General features: G+C 35.0%; 2 long non-coding RNA genes across 2 annotated transcripts; one reads left to right on the forward strand and one right to left on the reverse strand.

Moving 5' to 3' along the window:
• The first annotated feature begins 490 nt into the window (after nt 1-490).
• On the forward strand, nt 491-2376 carry LOC125682041 (uncharacterized). Its single transcript, XR_007372392.2, has 3 exons — nt 491-735; nt 1486-1589; nt 2010-2376. It is a non-coding gene; the product is annotated as an uncharacterized LOC125682041 (long non-coding RNA).
• LOC125664230 (uncharacterized) lies at nt 2257-5818 on the reverse strand. The gene is made up of 2 exons (XR_007365778.2): nt 3859-5818; nt 2257-2802 (listed from the first exon to the last, which is right to left on the reverse strand). It is a non-coding gene; the product is annotated as an uncharacterized LOC125664230 (long non-coding RNA).
• Nucleotides 5819-26894: the final 21076 nt, after the last annotated feature.

Consider the following 26894-nt stretch of genomic DNA (forward strand, 5'->3'; position numbering starts at 1 on the left):
ACCGTATAAGTTTTACATCGAAATAGGACTCTCTCTCTCTCTCTCTCTCTCTCTCTCTCTCTCTCTCTCTTGTATATACATGCAAAGTGACGGTAAATAATTGTGAATCCCGAAGAGATAACAAAGTTTCAAACCTGCACTATATTCCCCCTTATATATATTTTTGTGTGTAATCAAATGTCTATTTTGGATTGTGCATGTCATACCCGTATTTTCACCCCCAAAATGTATGTTATCGATTATTAATCTTGCTTGTATATAATCATCTATAAATCTTGAATTGCGCATGCAAGTTATCCAAATACATGCACTATGTACATGCACGTCTCGAAATAACGAAAAGACGACAATTTTTAAAAATGAAAGAGACCAGACCAATTTCATAAAATTTACAATGTAATAATTCTGAAAACACAACGTTTGAATTGAAGCGCGCCATTTTGCATCTGTATCAATCTCGATCATTTGAAAGACTATCATAACATAATAGGGTCGGAAAGTCTCGTCATGTGACTCGCGAGAAATAACGTGAAATCGTACTTCCGGGCAGTTGTCAGGATGGCATTATCAATAATGTACTAGACTCGCTACGTTCAAAACCACATAGACCTTACTACAAAAAGCGAGAGAGCGATGGATAACAACTGGGTTTAGAAAATGTGTTCTAAATAGAGCTCTGAGTTATTACAGCGGTTGTTCAAGCGTCAATACGAGACATTTTCCAACAAAGTACAGGTATGTTGACATTATAGAGTCGTCTGCATCATATGCACTGCACAGTCGTTTGCATCATATACACCCATACATCTATATCTCAGAGTTTAGTTCAAGATATCGAAAGTCCTCGATCAAAATCTCAGCAATATATTTGCGTAGTTCTGATTAGAATGATTCTTAATTGATGTTGTGGTACCCCCCCCCCCCCCGTAATAATCTGCATCGAGTGAAAACGCTAGAGCACTAGGAAAGAATAAAACTTTTTTCCTGTTGTGTATAACATGGATATATATCCCTATTTCATTCTATGATTTTGAACGTTTTACGGTTTCATTTAGAAATTAATCTAAATTATTTCATAAAGATATTTCTATAAAATGAAAACAGAACTTTTTACTGACACCAATCATATTAGAGACATATGGAAGTCCCACGAGTCAGTTTTGTTTCCACTATGTAGCTGCAGTAATTTATAATATTATAGTATATACATTTGGTATGTAAACCTGCATACAGAAACAGATCCAGAAATTCGTTGGGGGGGGGGGGGGGGGGGGGCTTTAAACCCGCGACTGGCATCTAAGATTTTTTATTTATTTATCTGAATTTCAGCTGAATTATCTATCTTATGAATTTTGGTTTATCTGAATTGATAGAACATGTTATATGAAATATTGACAAGTCCAGATAGTCAATTTGCATTTTAGTGTGCATAATCTACATGTTTTGTGTGACAATGACTACAATGTTAATTTGTTAATCTTTTAGATATAAAAGGGCAAACAACATAGCTGGATAAAGCATCCTAAGTCTGCACCTCGTAAAGCTATGACAATGAGAGAAATGTATTCACCCAGGCAATCAGAATATAGGTAACTCACCAGAGCTCTTTATACAATATATGCTCGTCAAGCTATCAATATTAAATGATATTCATTCTGTAATGAATACTTGTATACATGTAAATTCAGGTGATCCCAAAATATAAAGGTTCACCAAAAATGAATGCATCTCCAGACAATATAGAAATTTTAAAAATGTCCTTTACCTGCAACAGCAAAGGATGCCTGTGCAAACATATGGGGATTTTTTACTAGATAAATGCAGATATCATTATAAAGTTTTTCTTTACAAATTCTATCAAACAGCGGTATAAGTAAATAAATTTTATTATGCTATAAGAAAATGTTGAATGTCCAAATAAGAATTATCAAGCATTGGTATTTTAATGAAAAAATATATAGACATAGTGGATGTCAGTCTTTTTGATTTTTTGGGGGTAAAATTTTCAGAGTGCAACCCGGAAGGTGCGCTGCAGCCCAAAGAGAGTCATGGTTATTGGCATCAAGTTCTCCATCAGCTTTACCTCACAGGCACCACTTGTGATTTCATAGTTTGAACACCAATGAACATGGAAGTGATTCTCATCCTTCGAGATGAATTATGGGAATTATACTTGACATACATGATTGAGCCTTTGTGCCTTCTCTGCAATAACCAACTAGACAGGCAATAACCAACTAGACAGACTTGTGAAAATTCAAATGTCTTCCATTAGTTTTATTTTGTTTTTGCTACAAATGATCAGTGTGAAGATGTGCATGAATCACCATTGTAACAATTTCTTTGACTAGCAACCTTAAATAAATGTTCACTTTATCATTTACTTGAATGCATTTAATACAACTTGACAATCCAGAATAATGTGAGTAAGAAGTTGTACATTTATAGTATCTAAGTCCAAAGGTAAGATTTAATTAATTGTGAAATTCATATCAGCTATTTCCTTCAGTAGAGGATTTGCAAATGTACAAGAGTTACACAGAGTTGAAAATCTTAGTGGACAGATATATATGTCTGTATTGTGAAGGTATATGATTTAGAATATGGATGTTTTTAATTAAATTCAATTGCACACTCCACATGAATTTGACTCTTCCTGGTCTTGTAACAGCTGTGCTTCATTGGTCACTGGTATGAACCCTTGTACCGCCCATCCTAGAAGTTGTTAAAATGGGCCCATTCTCTTCATAACAGCCACCAACACATTGATACTTCTGACGGTAATGATGTATATAACAGCATCTGTAACAAGCATAGACATCAAGTGAATATCATTAAAAGTATTGCAGGTGTGGATCAAGATATTTGCAAAGGAGGGTGGGGGGGGGGGGGGGGGGGGGGGGCAAGTGTAATTCATATTATCCCCCTAAAAGAGGTATGTGTGTAAATTAAAATTATCATAATTGCAACCCAAATCCCCATATTTGTTACATATGAACTACCAAATGGGGATGACACACCACCACCCCCCTCTTGTCCCACCACTGCATTATTAAACAGTATTACTGTAAATAAACATCTTCTATCAAAATTTTCATTTTCAAGAAGAATTCAAACGCCACAATCTAAATTGAATTAATTTAAGATCTGAATGTATGGGTGAATGTTTACTATTTCTTTGTTGCCACAAAAGGCATAGTGGTTTACAAACACATATGCAGAAATGAAGTACATGTGTATCAAAAACTTTTTCTAGGTCCTGTATTATGTTTCTTAATGTAAATATTGTAAAAACATGTTATTTCAGTGATCCCAATCGTCTTTGAAGATTTTTTGTTTCCAAATTGGTACCATTTTCCGTGAGGGTCACAATAAAAACATAAGCAATATCATTATTAATTAAAACATAATGAAAATGAGCCACTGCCCCCCCCCCCCCCCCCCCCCCCCCCCCCCCCCCCCCCCCCCCCCCAGCTATCAGCATCCCATAAAAATGTGTTATTACAAGTTTATATGATCAACTATTAATCAGGGAGGTTGACAAAACATGGTACAAATAGATACCTGCATATATTTACTTTACCCAGCTAATTGTTTTATCCCCCCCCCCCCCCCCACCGACCCTTTTGCATTCAGTCTGTCTCCTTTATCAAAAGTAACATACTGCATAATTGTGTCATGTAATGTTAGTTCTAACTCATCAAAAACTAAACCCTTCAACTTGACAGCTGTTTATTATCGAAAATATTCAGTAAAATATGTTTTAGATCAATCACCCGGTCGTGGGTAGAGCTCCCTGCTTCTGAGTTCTCAATCGGCGATTTAACTGTAAAAATATATGTATTATGACTTGTTTACCTGCATCTATAAATCCACTTCTTCCTCTCTTTGCATAAGTAGGGAATCTATATAGGCTGTAGGTTCAGTTTAACGCTGTCATCTGAGCATTACCAAAGCAAAACAAAGTGACATTTTTCGACAGCTGCCCGGAAGTAGTAAATCGAAAGTGAAAGTAAACGAGACTTTCCGACCCTATTATGTTTGCACATATAACATAATGATGTAACCACATAACGTGATGATTTAACCACATAACATAAAGATGTATCGACATAACGTAATGATGTAACCACATAACATTATGATGTAACCACATAACATAAAGATGTTTGCACATAACGTAATGATGTGACCACATAACGTAATGATGTAACCACATAACGTAATGATATAACCACATAACATAATGATGTAACCACATAACATAAAGATGTTTGCACATAACATAAAGATGTTTGCACATAACGTAATGATGTAACCACATAACATAAAGATGTATCGACATAACATAATGATGTAACCACATAACGTAATGATGTAACCACATAACATAAAGATGTATCGACATAACGTAAGGCTGATTTACACTATAAGGCAGAAACGGCGTTCCATAATTTGACCCAAATATAGGTTTATTAGATCTTTCCTAGAACTTTCCATACATGATAATCTCTCTTGGTGGAGTCTGTTCTATCATTTGATGGAATAATTTTCCCTGACTGATATCACTTCTCTCTTGGTTGAATCATTTTCCCTGACTGATATCACTTCTCTCTGGGTTGAGTCATTTCTCCAGATGGAGCCATTTCTCTCTTGATACATTTATTTACCTCTTTGTGTATCAATTTCTTCCACGCTATTAATGGACACTGATCCTATTTGACATCGTTTGATGGTAAATCCAAGAAATGTTAGATTCTGTGTCAATCCACTTTAAGACTTTGGTCCTCTTTGTGATTTGGATTAAGATTGATAAGTACTAGTCTTAATTTCTCTTCTATATTGGCCCTTTACTACTAATACATGTAATGATCGCCATATGACCTATCTGTAGTTGATAATACATTAGTTTGCTTTTTTTTTTGCTCGTTTCTTGGATGATCTATTTTTCTCTTGGTGGAGAAGTTTCTTGATGGATTAATTTCCCGATTGGTGGAGTATCTCTCCTTCCACTGGAATTTGTTGATCGGGATTCTTTTTGTCCGTTTAGGTTGCCATGTTTAAAGTCGCTTGATGGTACTTCGGAAATAAAGTCAAATTCTTGCTCAAGTGCCGTCAATATTATGGCTCTATTTTTCTGTATCAGGATTTCAAAGTAATAGCCCAGCTAAGAATCATACAATATAGAAGTAAGTGTTTTATTCTGAATGAGCCTCCAAACAATTATTTTTGTATATTTTGTTGTCGTAATATAACTTTATATCTCCTAGACGTCATATACTAGAAATATGAATTCGCGAGTGAAATGTTGATGCATTTTTACATGTATTTCAGCTATATAAATACAATAAGCGAGTAATTTCATTTATTGTGTGATGCTTCTTGCTAAATAACACGATGATTAATTCCTCGCGTACATTTTAGAATCTACAGAAAATATGCATACGTAGACATCTCATCAATAAACCTATTTAAGTCAGATTCTTATACAGAAAGGTGAAGATAACGAACAGTGATCAATCTCATAACTCCTATAAGCAATACAAAATAGAGACTGAGAGTTGGGCAAACACGGACCCATGGACATACCAGACCTGGGACCTAAAGCTTATGGTTATCGCTGAGATGGACAAACCGCTTATAAAGGGAATATAATTCATGCGCTTGGTTGAGTTTATAGTGATATGCGTACTACTCCTAGGCACCTGATCCTACCTCTGGTATATCCAGGGGTCAATGTTTGCCCAACTCTCTATTTTGTATTGCTTATAGGAGTTATGAGATTGATCACTGTTTGTTATCTTCGCCTTTCATGCATGATTTTTAAGAAAAATGTACAGGTAAATAATTTAAAAAGAAAACGTAATTCAGCATTAGTTAATATTTCATCATCGAAGTACATAATTTTCTGCTTAATAAGTTTTACATACATTTCAGATTCAGTAGTCGATATTCAAGGATTTTTTATAAAAATTTTTTAAGGCTGATACCGTTGGATGAGAATACTATAGATGTTTACACGAGCCTAAATACTAGTAATTTTTTCCTAGATGTCCACAAAATATTTCCGGATAGTGTATAGTGGGTCCTCAATTGTTGAACATTTACCGCTTATCCAATCAAGATAGAAGGCTCAGGTCAGGTGTGACCGGTCAACCGGGCATGCTTACTCCTCCTAGGCGCCTGATCCCACCTCTGGTGTGTTCAGGGATCCGTGTTTGCCCTTCTCATAATTTTGTATTCTTTACGGGTTTTTTTAATCGATCACTGTTCGTTTTCTTCCCTTCCTACCGTTGTAGTTCTTTTTCTCATCCATATCGTGGATTTAAATTTGTGTGTCTATCTATACCACAAATAGTACTAAAAGATAAAAATCAATGATTTCCTAAAGATGACAGATGTGACATACAGACACGCGTCCTTAAGATGACAGATGTATCATATATAGACGCTTAAGATCACAGATCTGTCATCTATAGACGCATTCTTAAAATCACAGATGTATCATTTATAGACGCATTCTTAAAATCACAGATGTATCATCTATAGACGCTTAAGATCACAGATCTGTCATCTATAGACGCATTCTTAAAATCACAGATGTATCATTTATAGACGCATTCTTAAAATCACAGAGGTATCATCTATAGACGCTTAAGATCACAGATCTGTCATCTATAGACGCATTTTTAAAATCACGGATGCATCATTTAAAGACGCGTCCTTACAGATGTATCACACAGAGACGCGTATTTGAAATCACAGATGTATCATTTAAAGACGCGTCCTTACAGATGTATCACACAGAGACGCGTATTTAAAATCACAGATGTATCATTTAAAGACGCGTCCTTACAGATGTATCACACAGAAACGCGTATTTAAAATCACAGATGTATCATTTAAAGACGCGTCCTTACAGATGTATCACACAGAAACGCGTATTTAAAATCACAGATGTATCATTTAAAGACGCGTCCTTACAGATGTATCACACAGAGACGCGTATTTAAAATCACAGATGTATCATTTAAAGACGCGTCCTTACAGATGTATCACACAGAAACGCGTATTTAAAATCACAGATGTATCATTTAAAGACGCGTCCTTACAGATGTATCACACAGAGACGCGTATTTAAAATCACAGATGTATCATCAACAGAAGCTTCCGTAAAATGTGTTTCATTCACGGAGGCTTCTTTTATATGATAGATGTATCTTATAATCCATAGAAGCTTCCCTGAGATGATAAATGTATATTTCACTCATTATCAGAATTTATCTGAATCATTACATTAATGAGTGAAAAGAAGCATAAATACAAGTTGTAGACGTTGTTTGTTAATCGTCGTAAAATAAAAGTTTGAGGTTTGAATATGTGAAACGTTGTCTTATTTTTCTGGGGTGGCGTGGCAACGGTTTATTGCAATATGTCTTTTAATTGATTTTCTTCACAATGAAGGAATAACCTTAATGAAATCAGCTGGTATGAAGCTCTTCTACAACCTGAAAATGGTAGGTCTACAGTCTTCCTGTGTACATCCACATCTAGATGATATTGATATTTCCACAATGGTCGTGAGGTGCGTCAGAGTAATAAAGCGTCCAATATAGCTGTTCCATTCAGAGCCTCTCACGTTCCCTCTTCCTATAGAGATCGAATAATTCCATTATACTGATGTGTACGAGATACATTTATTTATTTATCTGCTAACAAACACGCCATAAAATTGTTCCTGATATGTGTATCTCCAAATGAAATGATCAGCTCCGAGCCTATCGAGTGATGCTGAACCTTCACCTCTATAAGAAGTTTAACACAGAGCGGTTATTTGGAGATAATGAAAAATATATTTGACTGTTATTATGTACAGGGAATGACGTATTTTACATTGAGGTCAGAGCCCGGGAACGTTCTCACTGCGCATTAGTGATAGATTTTCTACAATGTCAGCAGAATGAACGAATCATCTAAGATTTTACAATAAACATCCTTTTAGAATAAGCCTATCGGGGATGACGTGGTTTTTATGTTTTGAATTGTGTAATGTATTCTAGAAATCCTTAAATAGTTTACTAAACTGTAATTAATATCCTGCGATACCCAGCAGTTTTCTTCGATAAAAGCACGATCTTTTATTGAGCAATTGAATTGTACTATAATAAAAGTGGGAAGTGGAGACAGCGGAGAAACAATGCTTGTGATGAATATCTATTCTTCTCTCGATTCTGGGAACATAATCGTCGTCTGATTAGTAATCAAAACAAGTACAATGACGTCATTATTGATTGACGATGCACAATTAGACCCGCGCGCGGCAAATCCATGACGTCTGCGTGCTGATTCAACCTTTATCAGTAACCTCTTTGTAAAGAGAAATCACTGGTATTCAATTATTTGGTTAAAAAGTGACTTACTGGTCAATTCTTTCTCAGTTTCAAAGCACGATGTCGATTCTCTAGCTTTAAGTCAAATTAATGATTAGCATGGCTTTTATGGTTCTGTAACGGATGGGGAGAGAAAGAGTAGCTTTGACTCCATGTAATCTACGTCATAAGTATTGACAAATTAATCCAAGGAACCATTTTGGCCTGGCAGAACGAATTTTCATGACGTTCATTAAGTATTTATTATAAAGCAATACCCTTTATAGAACTTGCATTGAATTACAATATTTGAGCATGATTTTAAAATAAGTATCGTTTGATCGGCTTAGTCGTGCAACATAAAGACTCAAGAAATAAAGCATATGATTTATAAATTTTATGGGAAAGTAAATTGCTGTTGATCACGTGACATGACAATGCAATTTATATACTTATATTTACATTTGAGGTTGATAAAGTGCGGCACCTGGTCATAAGTCATCATTTTATTTTTCACTATATATTTCATTGAAAAAAGGCTTTTTTTTTTTAAAAAATAATAAATTATTGCAGCGTCATATATAGCTCATTTTATATATATAACGTAAAAAAAAAAATACCGAATCATTTTCAATTTCTTCACATAATTTCAAAATAATTTTATCTTTAAGTGTTGCGGTGACATCACACGTCAAAGGCAATATTGAAATTTTATGGCACAAGTTTTTAAATAAATCATAGTATTTCAAGGTTAAATTTTTGCCTTGATTTCAATAACTATTTTCAATGATTATGGAATCACAATTTGTTTATGGGAGAAGAAAATTTGAACAGTTTTGCATAAGTGAAAAAATCTTGAAAATTGAGACTAGATTGACCTCGCAATAAATTTTTATAAAAATTATTTTGGTTGTTTTTTTCTTTCGATGAAATATATAATGGTACTATACACATGTAGGTTTCGGTTTTACGGTCAGGATCTAGCGATGAAGCTCAGACTTTTCTATGCACTTACCAAGGTTAATTAATTTGATCACCAGAGCAATGCAATATACTCACGTGAGTTTTTCTGATCAAAATTTGTCCGTTGTATGTTGGTATATAGTATTAAACTTTCATAATTTTGACTTTTACAATTGCTACCAAATTCGGCTCAAAGTATCATAAGGATTACAGGGTTGTTGTTTTCTTCAAATGAATGCCCTCGCTCCCTGCTAAAGAGAGATAACAGAGGAGGAAATAGCGAACTGTTCATTTATCCACCTTTCATTGTTTGAAAATCTACTCAAGAACTACTGATCTAGAAAAGCCAAATTTTAAATGAAAACTTTCTCATAAATGTAATAGCTTTAAGTTTGTCTAAACCATGACCACCATGCGTTGAAAGTCATCAAAATATTTAGGATTTAAAATCAAAGGCCTCGAGCACTTTAAAGTGGACTCATCCAGACTCGCCCACGATTTCTAACAGGGGAGGGGGTATATACAGCACCATCTTATAAGCTTTAATTCTGAGTCTGTAAAGTGTGGTAACAAAATGTGCATGCTTATAAGTATAATGCTTAACTAGATCTCTGGAATCTCAAGGTCCCAAACTAGGAACACGACACACCGGCTTAAAAAATTTACCCACAACAAGTTTCAAAGGTTATGAGAACATAAAGTACAAGATCAATTGCACTATCCATGGTACCTCATTCATCTGCATGAAATGATCACTTATCGGTACATGTCAAATATCAAAAGCCTACAGCAAAAGACAAAACAGTAACACAATTTGTAGCAGGTATCGATGTAAATTATTTTCTTGAAGTCTTCAAATTTTCTTTCGTCTTGTTTACATGACCTTTTCCCGCATAAGTTGGCAGGGGACAGTTTTTGTGGTTCTGAAATATGTGGATAGGGGGTATACATCAAAGTCAGATTATAACAGAGTAATGAAAAATCATATTTCACCATATTTCACATGTACTTGTATTTCATATTGGTGTAGTTAATAAATCATGACCCTAAATTACATGTAATCTATACATACTGGTGCTGGTACACAAAACATGCTCTGAGCAGGTACCCCTTTCTTGCTTTGATTTTCTCTAACTTGGGCTAATCCGCACCACCCCTACACCCCTACACCATCACAGTATAATGCGATGGGATTAAAGCACTATGCACAACCAAGAATCCTGTCTGCCCTTCTTACAAATCTACCCTTCATATAGGGTCATTCACCTCCCTCTCAGCTACAGACCTTTTGCTGGATCATGCATATTTTCACAGGAATTTCTTCAGCAACTAGCCACGTGTCTTAGTTTCGTATTTGCACCCATCTATATGCTAGGAACCATGGTGACACATGCATGTTGTATATCAACATTTCTTTTAAGCACTCAGCTGCATTTGGCACGTATTCCTAAAATTATTGTATGCATTTTTACACATGTAACATCACTTCAAACATGGGATACTTCCATTTTTAAAGAAAGTTGACTGGACCGATAGTGCAAAACTGTCTCTTGCTACCTAAATGTACCACATGAGTATGCAAATGAAGTTAACTCGTTCGTTGTTTATTATTTACACAAAGCAAATATAGAATTCGTTAATTCATTTCAAATAGATTTACGTCGGAATTCTGTTAGAATAATAGTTCAAGAATCGCCATATCATTAATTTTCACGGAAAATTAAATGTAATATATCAAGTGATGCGGAGTCCTTAATTATTCATCTAACGTTAATCATCCTCCTCCCTTTATTCTTGTGCGACTAAGATATTAACATTTCGATAGACTTCATAAATCTTTCACCATTATTGTTTGGCTAAAATTTGAATATATCATACTTAACTTTATTAACCATGTTAAAAAATCTTAAACTCAATGAAAGACGTGCTGCGTCTGCTTTCTAAAGAGCCTTATTTTCTCCCAAATGGATACAGTTGCAGACCCGCTATCGATACCTGATTCTAAAATATTTTCACAATAAGCAATGCGTGTGTTCCATTGACATTGTTAAGAATTTTATGTGCACGGCAATGAATTTATTTAACAAAACATACTCTGCCAGTCAAACTATATTCAGTTGCGTATGAGGATGGTAGTGAAGAGGACAATCCACAGGACGGGCCCGATGCTAAGGACTAGCTCGCTACGCAAGTGGACTAAAAAATCATCGAGAATCACAAGGGTACTTTGTGACAGGTTAATATACAAAAATATTCATTTAATGTAGATCTTGATTTGATTAAATTATGGCCCTTGGAGTCCCCCAAAACGTTTTATACACATGTCTACCTAGGGATTTCAAAGTCATATGCATGTGATTCAGTCACCAGTAACCTATCAAATACATGGGTTCTCGATATTTAATGGTGTTGTCTTTAAATGTAACCGCTTTTGAGAAATGCCGCGTCTGAATGATGCTCAACACAACAACACATTTGGACAACTGGAAGCTGGTGTCTCAAATTTGCAGTTACAAGAAATTTCATTCAATGCTGCACAATGTGTGTTAATTCTGCTTGGTTTAGAATGTAAGGTTACTCTAAACAAACATGGTGTTATGAAGACCATTGTGTTGTAAATGAATTAGCAAAATCATATGCGTAATTGTAATGTCACTCAAATTCAACCTGTTACCATAGTTACGATATCCAATTACTAGTATATTATACCTTTTGAAAATGTATGCAAGTAGGCATAAATGTTTCAATGGTAAACAGATAATTATCCATTTTTTCTAAGATTGATTATAAGACCGCCTTTCCATTTTTAGTTGTAATGTGCACTAGATTTTCTATTGATCTTCAGTCAGTAGGAATTTGCAATACTTCCCTATTTCCCAATACTATTTCCTATGTTTAATAGCAATCTAGTTTTCAGTGGTACCTGCTGGCAGGTTTACGATATTGAATCATTTACCAAAAAATTGTACTTATGTCACATATTACTATATTATATACACACAAACATTGTATCTCACTCTGATATACTAAATGTCACATACACACAGACATTGTATATCACTCTGATAGATTAACTGTCACAGACACACAGACATTGTATCTCACTCTGATAGATTAACTGTCACACACACACACATTGTATCTCACTCTGATAGATTAAATGTCACATACACACAAACATTGTATCTCACTCTGATAGATTAACTGTCACACACACACACATTGTATCTCACTCTGATAGATTAACTGTCACATACACACAAACATTGTATCTCACTCTGATAGATTAACTGTCACATACACACAGACATTGTATCTCACTCTGATAGATTAACTGTCACAGACACACAAACATTGTATCTCACTCTGATAGATTAACTGTCACATACACACAGACATTGTATCTCACTCTGATAGATTAACTGTCACAGACACACAAACATTGTATCTCACTCTGATAGATTAACTGTCATATATACACAAACATTGTATCTCACTCTGATAGATTAACTGTCATATATACACAAACATTGTATTTCACTCTAACAGATTAAATGTCATATACACACAAACATTGTATCTCACTCTAAGACTGTTCAAAATTAATTCTACGTTTAACTTCACCTCAAAATATCAAAACCTACGAGGGAGGGAGGAAAAAAATAAACAAACAAATATTTTGAACAAATGTGTATTTACTGAAAATCACCTATTCAGTGACCCACAAATCAACAATTTCAAATGATAGACATTGTAGGATTTTATATTCAAGTCAAGGTCAATTGAAATCACCCAATTTAGTGACCAAAAAAGTAATATGTCAAATTAAACACATCGTAGGATTTGATTTTCAAGTCCAAGTCAATTTTTGCGTTTTCCCAGCTACATGTAAGACTTTTTCATTAATCTAGGTCTGTATCCCTTCTGCGAACACACCATGCAGATTGGGTGAGCAGAGGAGTGGCTTGCGATAACATTAGGTGGTACATCCAATGGATTTTCATGAACACAAACATAACAAACTAAAGGAAAACTTTTCCGTTTGTGGAAATAGTTGGTAGAAATATGTGACTCACAGATTATACAATTAAAATTATGATGACAATATTTCATACATTTTTATAATGACACACCTTAAAGTTTAAAATATGCTTTACTTTGTTTTGTGTTATCTATTATTATTATTATTTTTTTTTACTATTTTCTATGTTCTATTAATCAGTTTTGAAAGGAAGATAAGTAATTTGGTGTACCACAACTAAAAGATCAGGATTGAACTTTTACTTCTACAAATACAAGGCAGGGTTCCGATAGTTTAGGACGCTTTCAAATAAATTGATTAAAATATTACAGTTTTCTTTTTATTGCTTTTAAGTTTTGTGATTAATTGCTTTGTACAAAGTAATTATCAATCAGTAAGTTCTGTATTTCCCATCGTAGTACAAACTGTCATGAAATAGTATATCGGAACTCTTCAGTGTTGAGAAGATAAATATAAAATGGTGGCCGTTTTCAACGGCTTCGAAAATAGCCAACTTTATTTACGGTGGGATTTACACCATGTAAAGGTACCAAATGTATGTTTCATTGTGATAGGGAGTTAATAGAGGGCGAAGCCCTCTCACGGCCCGAAGGGCCGTGAGAGCGGAGCTCTCCCTATAGGTAACACGTATATACATGTTTAAAAGGAAAATATAGGAAAATAATGAAAAATTAAACCATACCTATGGAACTTGAAAAGTTTGGTACCAATGGCGTCGATTCGAATATTAGCGCGTGGACATGTATTCCTCCATTTTGAATCTCGTCTACCCTAGTTCACGTCGTTCTGAGATGTTACACATAAAATCCGTAAAAGCATGTAAATCTTATTTTCTTAATCATATATAATCACTCCACGATTAACGCCATGTTTTTTGTTGTGGTTCAAACGCTTTGTTTGTAAATTTGCTAAATAACGACGCTGAATATGACGTCACAATGTACTGTTTACATCAATTGCGTTATATTTCCCGCGTTCAATATATAGGTGGATCAAATGTCCAAAAATTAGGATGCTTTGATACAGCTCCGTCCGTGTGCTAACTTCGGATTGTTTTTGTCTTGTTTTGGATATAGATACTAATGTCAAAACTTCTTTGCTTCGCCCTCAAACACGGACACGCCGTAAAACATATTAGGATGTCTAAGGCGAAAAGTTGAAGCGGACAAGAAATTCAGTTTAACCCATTTTAATTGCAAAATGCGGCCGAAGCTCAGGCAAGATTTCCTGAATCACTTTGTGTGACATTGGTCAGACATTCGGAAGAGGCGTCAGTCCAAATATCCAGCCTCGACAAATCTCACTGAGATTACGATGAACACAGCTCAGACTGTGACTTGATGACCGACATAAAACACTCTCGAAATGAGGTGTCATCATCGACCTCAATCATGTAATGCTCCATAATTGTTCGGTTCAAACCATTTTTGTACGTTTCCTTTACTTTGATAGTGGCATATACTCACCTTTTCTTCATGTAAGGGCCTCTGATCCAATTTTTCAGCGCGTTTTCCTTTCATACGGGATGTAGAATTAAGTTGCTAAATGAAAAACCAAACCTGAACGACTACTTCAAATCCGGATTGTTTTTTCCAAACGGCAATTTCGCCGAAACCTACGCTCGCTGGTGACATTAAACGTAGAATTAACTTTAGGCAGCCTAATAGATTAACTGTCAAAGTTTACTATGTTAATTATACACAAACATTGTATCTCACTCTGATAGATTAACTGTCACATACACACAAACATTGTATCTCACTCTGATAGATTAACTGTCACACACACACACATTGTATCTCACTCTGATAGATTAACTGTCATATACACACATACATTGTATCTCACTCTGATAGATTAACTGTCACATACACACAAACATTGTATCTCACTCTGATAGATTAACTGTCACATACACACAGACATTGTATCTCACTCTGATAGATTAACTGTCATATACACACAAACATTGTATCTCACTCTGATAGATTAACTGTCACATACACACATACATTGTATCTCACTCTGATATACTAACTGTCACATACACACAAACATTGTATCTCACTCAAATAGATTAACTGTCATATACACACAAACACTGTATCCCACTCAAATAGATTAACTGTCATATACACACAAACATTGTATCTCACTCAAATAAATTAACTGTCACATACACACAAACATTGTATCTCACTTTAATAGATTAACTGTCATATACACACATACATTGTATCTCACTCTGATAGATTAACTGTCACATACACACAAACATTGTATCTCACTCTGATAGATTAACTGTCATATACACACAAACATTGTATCTCACTCTGATAGATTAACTGTCACATACACACATACATTGTATCTCACTCTGATATACTAACTGTCACATACACACAAACATTGTATCTCACTCAAATAGATTAACTGTCATATACACACAAACACTGTATCCCACTCAAATAGATTAACTGTCATATACACACAAACATTGTATCTCACTCAAATAAATTAACTGTCACATACACACAAACATTGTATCTCACTTTAATAGATTAACTGTCATATACACACAAACATTGTATCTCACTCTGATAGATTAACTGTCATATACACACAAACATTGTATCTCACTCTGATAGATTAACTGTCACATACACACATACATTGTATCTCACTCTGATATACTAACTGTCACATACACACAAACATTGTATCTCACTCTGATAGATTAACTGTCACATATACACAAACATTGTATCTCACTCTGATAGATTAACTGTCATATACACACAGACATTGTATCTCATTCTGATAGATTAACTGTCACATACACACAAACATTGTATCTCACTCTGATAGATTAACTGTCGCATACACACAAACATTGTATCTCACTCTGATAGATTAACTGTCACATACACACAAACATTGTATCTCACTCTGATAGATTAACTGTCACATACATACAAACATTGTATCTCACTCTGATAGATTAACTGTCACATACATACAAACATTGTATCTCACTCTGATAGATTAACTGTCATATACACACAAACATTGTATCTCACTCTGATAGATTAACTGTCATATACACACAGACATTGTATCTCACTCTGATAGATTAACTGTCACATACACACAAACATTATATCTCACTCTAATAGATTAACTGTCAGAGACACACAAACATTGTATCTCACTCTGATAGATTATCTGTCACATACACACAAACATTGTTTCTCACTCTGATAGATTAACTGTCACATACACACATACATTGTATCTCACTCTAATAGATTAACTGTCACATACACACAGACATTGTATCTCACTCTGATAGATTAACTGTCACATACACACAAACATTGTATCTCACTCTGATAGATTAACTGTCATATACACACTGAAATTCTTCATGTCATGCATTGTCTAGCTTTGCAAATATCTTAATCAGCACTCTTTTAATCAGTAATAGACGTATCTTTTTCACAACGTGATTTGTTTTGTTTGTCCAAATGATAGTCAACTTATATCGAACTAAAATTGCCAGAACATATAATCTGTTAATTCTATACATGAATAAAAACTACTTGAGCATCGAACAGATATAAACACCCTCGACTGTCGGAACCCTTTATCATGACCCAGTCATCGACGTAATTTACATCTTGCCTTTGTAAGTTTATTAGCCTTTCAGTTATTTCAACACTCACTCATCAAATATTAAACGATGTTTTCTCCGATATATATTCGTCATGTTTGTAAAAGGTTTACTTTAACTAGCGGTATTACATAATCCGTGTTTACTGTAACCGTATCATTTCATTACATGTTTTGATTTCATTATTCAATCAATCTATCTATCTGTCTGTCAGTCTGTCTGTCTGTCTCTCTATCTCCATCTTTTTATCTATATGTCTTATACAAGGTACATAGAACGTATGTATCCGCACGCAAGTGGTTGCTTTTGAATGCATACTCTCCGTCATACTTGTGTAAATAGCAAAGACGCCACAATAGTTACCATATAACATACCGTAAATAATATATTGGAAGTCACAATAATTACCATATAACAACTCGATACCATCTATTGAAAGTCACAATACTTACCATATAACATACCGTAAATCATCTATTGGAAGCCACAATAGTTACCATATAACATACCGTATATCATCTATTGGAAACCACAATAGTTACACTGAACCATCTAACATACCGTATATCATCTATTGGAAGTCACAATATTTACCATCTAACATACCGTATATCATCTATTGGAAGTCACAATATTTACCATTTAACATACCGTATACCATCTTTAGGAATCCACAATAATTACCACGTAAAATACCGTATACCATATTTTAGAAACCACAATAGTTACCAAATAACATACAGTATATCATCTTCTGGAAGATGGTTGCTGGTGTCCTAGGTTTTGAACAAAAACCCTGGTTTCCCCTTACATATTACGCCGTATTTTGGAAGATGAGTAATTGGTGGTGTCCCATAGATGTGCAATAAGGTTTCAGAATTTTCATTTTCACCGGGGGGGGGGGGGGATTTAGGGTTGAAAACTACGTTTTTCTATGTATAAAAAACCCCTAGTTCCCATAATTCCTCTTACATTTTATGCAGTAACCAAATCATCTTAAGGGAGATGATTGGTGGTGTCCTTTAAGATGTACAATACTATATTTCCGGAATTTTCGTTTTCACCCTCGGAGTAAATTGAACTTACTAGGACAAAAAAGTACGTCTTGGGATAGGGGTAGGAAACATCTGTAACAGATCGTAATGATAAGCACGACCCCAACTGTAAGCGGAGTAACTGCAAAAATGTAGGCCATTAGGACTAGTTGTTTTTATTTTGGAATTAACATGCATAGACAGTAAGCAATTCAATATCAATAGGGATAGGGAGTTAGTTTAACAATCAAATCACTTATTAGAAGCGAACGGCAGAGTCCATAAAATGCGCATTAATTGTTACAACCGGCCAAAGTTGAATATAAATTTTCAGACATGAATGTTGAAGGATTGCTCCGATATTCGGTGAAGGTCCAGGATTCAATATTTTGAAACATATTATTGAATATCTAGACTTAGACTTTGGAAATATTTTGTGTTTAACAAGATTTGTTTTTTTTTTAAATAACCATTGGAAAACACTCCAACAAAAGTTATGGTAATGCCTAAATCTAAATAAATCCTTGATTTTGCAAAACCTTATGACGTCACAGGAGGATGAAACTACTTTAGTTAAGGACAACTCAAAGACTAAAATCAACAATAACTTCAATACCCAATTAAGTACTTATTATATTAAATTTGAAAATATTTTTGAAAATACATTAACATGAATCCCACAGAAACGAAAACATTAATACCGCAGAAACGCATGTGCAGTTTGAAAACCTATATCAGAATAGACCGCGCTCTTGTACGACCCAGGTCTGTAACTATCGATTTTGATATAGCCGCATTTCATAATCCTAGCAAACCGGTAAAAAGAAATCCAATTTATTCTTGAATATAAGAAATATAGATTTCAAATTGTATTTTCGAGTTTTAGGTGAGTATAAAGATCAAAGTATGTGCTGTTCCATCTCTGCCTTTGCATGCTAAAGTGAGTCCAACAGTACAAGGGGGCAAAGATACTGTTAAAGAGTAAAGTGTAATAGAGATAGTGGTGAATGAAGTGGTGATAGAGTCGGCACATCACACAAGTGTTAAGTATGATAGAGATGGTGGTGAATGAAGTGTTAAGTATGATAGAGATAGTGGTGAATGAAGTGTTAAGTATGATAGAGATAGTGGTGAATGAAGTGTTAAGTATGATAGAGATAGTGGTGAATGAAGTGTTAAGTGTGATAGAGATAGTGGTGATTGAAGTGTTAATTATGATAGAGATAGTGGTGAATGAAGTGTTGAGTGTGATAGAGATAGTGGTGAATGAAGTGTTAAGTGTGATAGAGATGGTGGTGAATGAAGTGTTAAGTGTGATAGAGATGGTGGTGAATGAAGTGTTAAGTATGATAGAGATAGTGGTGAATGAAGTGTTAAGTGTAATAGAGATAGTGGTGAATGAAGTGTTAAGTGTAATAGAGATAGTGAATGAAGTGTTAATTGTGATAGAGATAACAATGAATGAAGTGTTAAGTGTGATAGAGATAGTGGTGAATGAAGTGTTAAGTATGATAGAGATAGTGGTGAATGAAGTGTTAATTGTGATAGAGATAACAGTGAATGAAGTGTTGAGTGTGATAGAGATAGTGGTGAATGAAGTGTTAAGTATGATAGAGATAACAGTGAATGAAGTGTTAAGTGTGATAGAGATAGTGGTGAATGAAGTGTTAAGTATGATAGAGATAGTGGTGAATGAAGTGTTAATTGTGATAGAGATAACAGTGAATGAAGTGTTAAGTGTGATAAAGATAGTGGTGAATGAAGTGTTAAGTGTGATAGAGATAGTGGTGAATGAAGTGTTAAGTGTGATAGAGATAGTGGTGAATGAAGTGTTAAGTGTGATAGAGATAGTGGTGAATGAAGTGTTAAGTATGATAGAGATAGTGGTGAATGAAGTGTTAAGTATGATAGAGATGGTGGTGAATGAAGTGTTAAGTGTGATAGAGATAGTGGTGAATGAAGTGTTAAGTATGATAGAGATAGTGGTGAATGAAGTGTTAAGTGTGATAGAGATAGTGGTGAATGAAGTGTTAAGTATGATAGAGATAGTGGTGAATGAAGTGTTAATTGTGATAGAGATAGTGGTGAATGAAGTGTTAATTGTGATAGAGATAACAGTGAATGGAGTGTTGAGTGTGATAGAGATAGTGGTGAATGAAGTGTTAAGTATGATAGAGATAGTGGTGAATGAAGTGTTAAGTGTGATAGAGATAGTGGTGAATGAAGTGTTAAGTATGATAGAGATAGTGGTGAATGAAGTGTTAAGTATGATAGAGATAGTGGTGAATGAAGTGTTAAGTATGATAGAGATAGTGGTGAATGAAGTGTTAAGTGTGATAGAAATGGTGGTGAATGAAGTGTTAAGTGTGATAGAGATAGTGGTGAATGGAGTGTTGAGTGTGATAGAGATAACAGTGAATGAAGTGTTGAGTGTGATAGAGATAGTGGTGAATGAGGTGTCGAGTGTGATAGAGATAGTGGTGAATGAAGTGTTAAGTATGATAGAGATAGTGGTGAATGAAGTGTTAAGTGTGATAGAGATAGTGGTGAATGAAGTGTTAAGTGTGATAGAGATAGTGGTGAATGAAGTGTTGAGTGTGATAGAGATAGTTGTGAATGAAGTGTTAAGTATGATAGAGATAGTGGTGAATGAAGTGTTAAGTGTGATAGAGATAACAGTGAATGGAGTGTTGAGTGTGATAGAGATAGTGGTGAATGAAGTGTTAAGTATGATAGAGATAGTGGTGAATGAAGTGTTAAGTGTGATAGAGATAACAGTGAATGAAGTGTTAAGTGTGATAGAGATAGTGGTGAATGAAGTGTTAAGTATGATAGAGATAGTGGTGAATGAAGTGTTAATTGTGATAGAGATAACAGTGAATGAAGTGTTGAGTGTGATAGAGATAGTGGTGAATGAAGTGTTAAGTATGATAGAGATAGTGGTGAATGAAGTGTTAATTGTGATAGAGATAACAGTGAATGAAGTGTTGAGTGTGATAGAGATAGTGGTGAATGAAGTGTTAAGTATGATAGAGATAACGGTGAATAAAGTGTTAAGTGTCTCGTGAATGTGGTGATGAAAGTGAGCTGTGTGATCAGTGTCTTCTAGTGGCGGGGGGATTGTAATAACCCCCTTTTGGTCAAACATTTCTAACAGCAAAGATCATTTTCAAGTTTGTCATTTTGAGGTCTTCAATCCCACCGGTGGTCGGAAGAGGCACAAACTTCGATTGCGATACCCCTTTGAAGAATTTTCTTCATCTGCCCCCGTGTCCAACGCGATATCGACAAAACCAACAGGTTTTATATAGAAAATTTGCAAAATAATAATAAAATGCTTAAATATTTTACTGGTTTTGAAAGGTATGACCATTTCATTGTGGGAAAGTGTAAATGTATTCAACCAGAAAAATAACATTCAGCAGCAGAATAAAACAAGGCGTGTTTTTAAAACACAAGTGCCCCTGAAAGTGTCCATACTGATGAGAGACCTTACGTATATCTAAAATAATGCAGTCTTCTCCGATTTTGGTTACCCTGACGTTTAAGAGAAGGAGCTATAATTCCATAGGATCTTCGAAATGGTGCAAAATCATTTTATGAATAACCTGTAATAAACTCTGTGTATTCGTCCCCAGTGTTGTTTACACTAAGATTAGTACCAACTTTGCGCTTGGGTATGTCTAATAAAGGTGCTTCTCATTAAATAGCATATACAACATGCAAAATTCTTGGACTGCTCCGCCATGATTGTTATCGCGAGATCTCGGAGGTGAATCTACTGAAAAACCTAAACATTAACAATCAGCGCGAAAATGTAGTTACTCAAGCCATTTCGACAAAGGAAAATCATATGGCGGCAGAAAATAGTTGTTCGTTTTTTAACTTGATATCAAATTTAAATCTTTTCAATACCGATGAAATCGCTTTCTCTTTCGCACTGGCCCATTGTTGTAAACACTACCTTATATGGGCATATGCAAATAACTTGACAACCGTTATCTCTATCACACTCAACACTTCATTCACTGTTATCTCTATCACACTTAACACTTCATTCACCACTATCTCTATCATACTTAACACTTCATTCACTGTTATCTCTATCACACTTAACACTTCATTCACCACTATCTCTATCACACTTAACACTACTTTACATGATATCTGTTATATCAACACTATGTGTCTATTGTGGACCCACCCTAGAGTTAGAACCCCGGGATTGCGTAATTCTCACTTTTGTTACACCCCTTTCTGCTTTTCCTTATTATAATTTAAAAAAAAAAATAATATCATCAAGATTAAAGAAATCTTTCAAATGATAGACATTTGATTACTATGACCATTTTGGTCCCATCCTGGTAGTAAAATTCCTGCTCCTGGGATCATGAAATTAACAAATATGGCAAAGAGTTACCTGCTCCTTCTGAATATCTATTTAATTTAAATTAAAGATGTTGTTTAAATTTTTAGGTTTTAACACATCAACACTATATGTCAAATTTGGCCCAACTCTGGAGTCAGAATCACTACTTCCGGAGATAATGAATTTACAATTTTAGTAGAGGCGTTCCTGCTAAACATTATGACACAATTAGTTTTTACTTACATATGTGTGGTTGTAGAAAAAAGATATTTGAAGAATAGTCAATTTCTGCCCCGCCTCGAAGGCATAAGGGGTGCAGAAGTCTTAAAATCTACATTTCATATCCACTCGATGCTTCTTACAAAATTGAAAAGAATTGGAAAAGCAGTTATCAAGAACAAATTAAAAATGCTCACATGGTACATATAAGCACAGATTCGTCCTGGTATCAAAACCCCTACCCCTGGGATCACGAAATTTACAAGTTTGGAAAAAGGCTGTATGTTCCTTCTAAATATACATGTAGATTCAATTTAGTATCAACAGTATAAAAGAATGTTTTACACATACACACTATTTACCAAATTTGGCCCCGCTTTGGAGTCAGAACTTCTCGGAGATCATGAATTCTACACTTTGTTAGAATCCTTCCTACTTTACATGACTATGTTAGTTGTTCTCACAAATTAAATGTGTGGTTATAGAAAATAGTTTTTGAAATTTGGTCAGTTTGACAGTGTTTGCCCTGTCCCTAAAGTTCCAGGTGTGTAAAAGAAAGATGCTTCATACAAATATGAAAAGAATTGGACGCGTAATTATCAAGAAAATGTAAAAATGTTCAATTGTTATCGCAAAAAGGACGACACACGACGAGGAATGTTCGTCAATACAACCTATCATTGGGTCAAATGCTGTCTGACGTGTTTCATACCGATTGTTAGTCCGTTCTTGGCACACTGATTTTGAATACGGATAACTCTGTTTACCTGATTAGGATATAGGGTTCACGGTGGGTGTGACCGGTCGACAGGGGATGCTTACTCCTCCTAGGCACCTGATCCCATCTCTGGTGTGTCTATGGGTCCGTGTGTGCCCAACTATGAGTTATGAGATTGATTACTTTTCGTTATCTTCATCTTTCATGCAGACCAATAGCAATTGGGCACTTAATTAACTTAGGTGACCTATAAATCCTCAATTACGACAGAAACGAAGATTCTAAGATTTCGTTTAACCGGGGCTAAGACCGTTTTGTAAACGGTCATCAATGTAGCAGGCAACCTGCATTTAACAGCAAACCAAAGTTGCTGACTCCTACCCTCTTCTTGAATCCAAACTGTGTAGGAAAAATCAATAAACTTAAAATTCAACATCTAAAGACAAATTTAGACGGAACTCTTGAATTAATGTTTCCTGGTTTTATTTCAGTCCCGCGCTTTCAAAACATTTTCAATTGGGCGCGGGTGACACCTTACATGAAAGGTGAAGATTTAACGAACAGTGATCAATCGCATAACACCTATTAGCAATACAAAATAGAGAGTTGGGCAAACACGAACCCCTGGATATACCAGAGGTGGGATCAGGTGATATTTCATCAGCCCAATAGGTGACTTGTAGTTCCCATCAGATGACAATTCAATCTTTTTCCCAAAGCAAAGAAGACACGCAGTAATACCTGACGGATTCTCCATTTCCCTGAGCACACTCATTGAGAAATTTGAAAGACGTAGAGCGGTTTATTGAGAAAGCATATCTATGTTTTCACAACAAACCAAAAACACCAGTTATTGTGAATGGAAACATTCTGATGCAGCTAACTGCCTTAGAAATATTTCAATAACGCGGAGATATTTTAGATGGAGCGCAGTGGAATGGTTTTGGTTTTTAAGTTGTCATGGATTATAGAGAAGACAATGATTCAATGCTTCAAAGATACAACATTAAGACCGGGGAACATTAAGTGAGAAGAAATGAAATAATTATACAGCATTCGTGATGTTCATCTGTTACAGTCAAAACATTTGACGTCACAATGCTATGGGTGGATGCTAACTCAACGCGGATTGAAAAAATCTAAGCTTATCGCCGCGAGCGGGTGGGAACATTTTTCAGTACGGACTCCCTTAAAAACATTGGATTGAAATCCCAATTTCTAAATTGATTGTCAATCCATTTAGTTTTATTCTTATTTCAATAATGAATTATAATGTTAAACATTTGGCAAAACGTCTTCAAAACAAAGGTATGAGGTCTAAAAGAGATTAACAAAAGACACATAATTATTAGTTCAATTTTGATAATCCATCTAGCTGATCATAAAACAATGCGCGGGTAATAGGCCCGCGGAAACTGCAGTTCCTGATTTCATTCATCATTTATCTTCCACTTCAGGCTCAAAATATGTATGCAATGTCAACTTTTAAAAATCTAATTCAACCACGCATGACATTCGTTGAAAAGATCTAAGCTTATCGACGCGCACGAGTGAGAACATTTTCAGCATGGACTCCCTAGAAAATACTGGATTGAAATTCCAATTTCTAAATTGATTTTCAATCCACTGATATATGTTAGGTAAAGCCACAGTGTATTCACTATCAGAACAGGAGGAAAAACAACTGCTACTTGTATGGGAATCATTTAGTAAAAGTATTTGCCAAATACAAAAGAAGCATATATGCAATCTAAAGTAAAAGTTAGTACTACACAGAGTTCCTTGTACATGATATTTTCTTTCTTTTTATTCATTTACATGTACTTATGAAAGGTGAAAATAACGAACAGTGATCAATGCCATAACTCCTATAAGCAATAAAAAATAGAGTTGGGCAAACACGGACTCCTGTACACTCCATAGGTGGGATCAGGTGCCTAGGAGGAGTTAGCATCCCCTGTCGACCGGTCACACCGGCCGTGGGCCCTATATCCTGATCAGATAAACGGAGTTATTCGTAGTCAAAATCAGTGTGCCAAGAACAGCTTAACAATCGGTTTGAAACACGTCAGACAGCATTTGACCCAATGATAAGTTGTATTGACGAACTTATTGTAATGTTCTTTCCTCTCTTCTTTGTTCTCACATATTCATATATGTAATATGATTCATCAATATTGTAGTATACTGTACATTCCAAATTATACGCGAGGAATTCATTATCGCATAATTTCGCGAGAGTCGTCACTCACGAAATAAAATTACTCGCTCTTCATTTTTGTGGATAAGTACATGAAAGGTAAAGATAACGTACAGTGATCAATCTCATGTGTGAAGTCTTGATTAACAGACGACATGCAAATTCATGTTCAGGCGATTTGACGTTTACGGGTCATTTCTCCATCTTGTACTCGCGTAAAATAAGGAATCTACAGTATTTATTTTTAATGTACTCTCTGCAAGGAGGAATAAAGTATTGATTGAATAAAGAGGAATATACTGTAATTATTAGTTCAATTTTTATAATCCATCTACCTGATCACAAAATAATGAGCGTGTGGAAAAATATTTATGTAAAATTTAATTCAACCATGGATGTGACCCATCTACTCATTAAAGCATATTTGTACTGTTAACATTTCAAGAAAACGCTGTATGTGTATATGGAATTTGATTTACGAAAAAAGCTGTCCCCATTTCTCATGCATATTTACGCATACTATTATGCTATCGCAAAAAAGTTAATTGCAAGAATTCGAACTAACAGCGCTTTCATCGTTATGAATATTACTGCTTAAATTATATAGTGTATATTATATATATATATAATAAATATTATTTAAAAGAAAAAACCCACCAAATTAAATTTCAACACACGCGCTTTCAATTTAAAACTTCCAGTCCGTGTTGAAAATTGTATCAACTCGTGCGCGGCGATAAGTTTCTAAGACGCCAAATGTTTTGACTGCTTAGATCTTTTCAATCCGCGTTGAGTTAGCATCTACCCATTTACTTGATCAATACATAAGGCTCCGGACGGGTGTGACCGCTCGACAGGGGATGCTTACTCCTCCTAGGCACCTGATTCCACCTCTGGTGTGTCCAGGGGTCCGTGTTTGCCCAACTATCTATTTTGTATTGCTTATAGGAATTATGAGATTGATCACTGTTCGTTATCTTCTCCTTGCATTGTAACAGATGAACATCACGAATACTCAATATTTCATTTCTTGCCACTTGATGTTCCCCGGTCTTAAAAGATTCGACTTTTCAATACTTAACACCACCATTTCTCACGATAAATTAAAGACTAGGCTTTTTGACACCATAGACAGCTGTTTCTTCAATAAAAATGGAGAAAGGAATTTTTTATGTCAGTCATTCAAAAAATTACTTTGTTAAACACCACTCGGATTACACGTATCACACTACTCTGGTATTCCTTATGGACAATATCTATGTAGTCAGGTATTTCAACAGTCTGTTGGAATTCACATGGGCACGAAT

Source organism: Ostrea edulis, chromosome 2 (genome assembly GCF_947568905.1).
Source record: "Ostrea edulis chromosome 2, xbOstEdul1.1, whole genome shotgun sequence".
Classification (NCBI taxonomy): domain Eukaryota; kingdom Metazoa; phylum Mollusca; class Bivalvia; order Ostreida; family Ostreidae; genus Ostrea; species Ostrea edulis.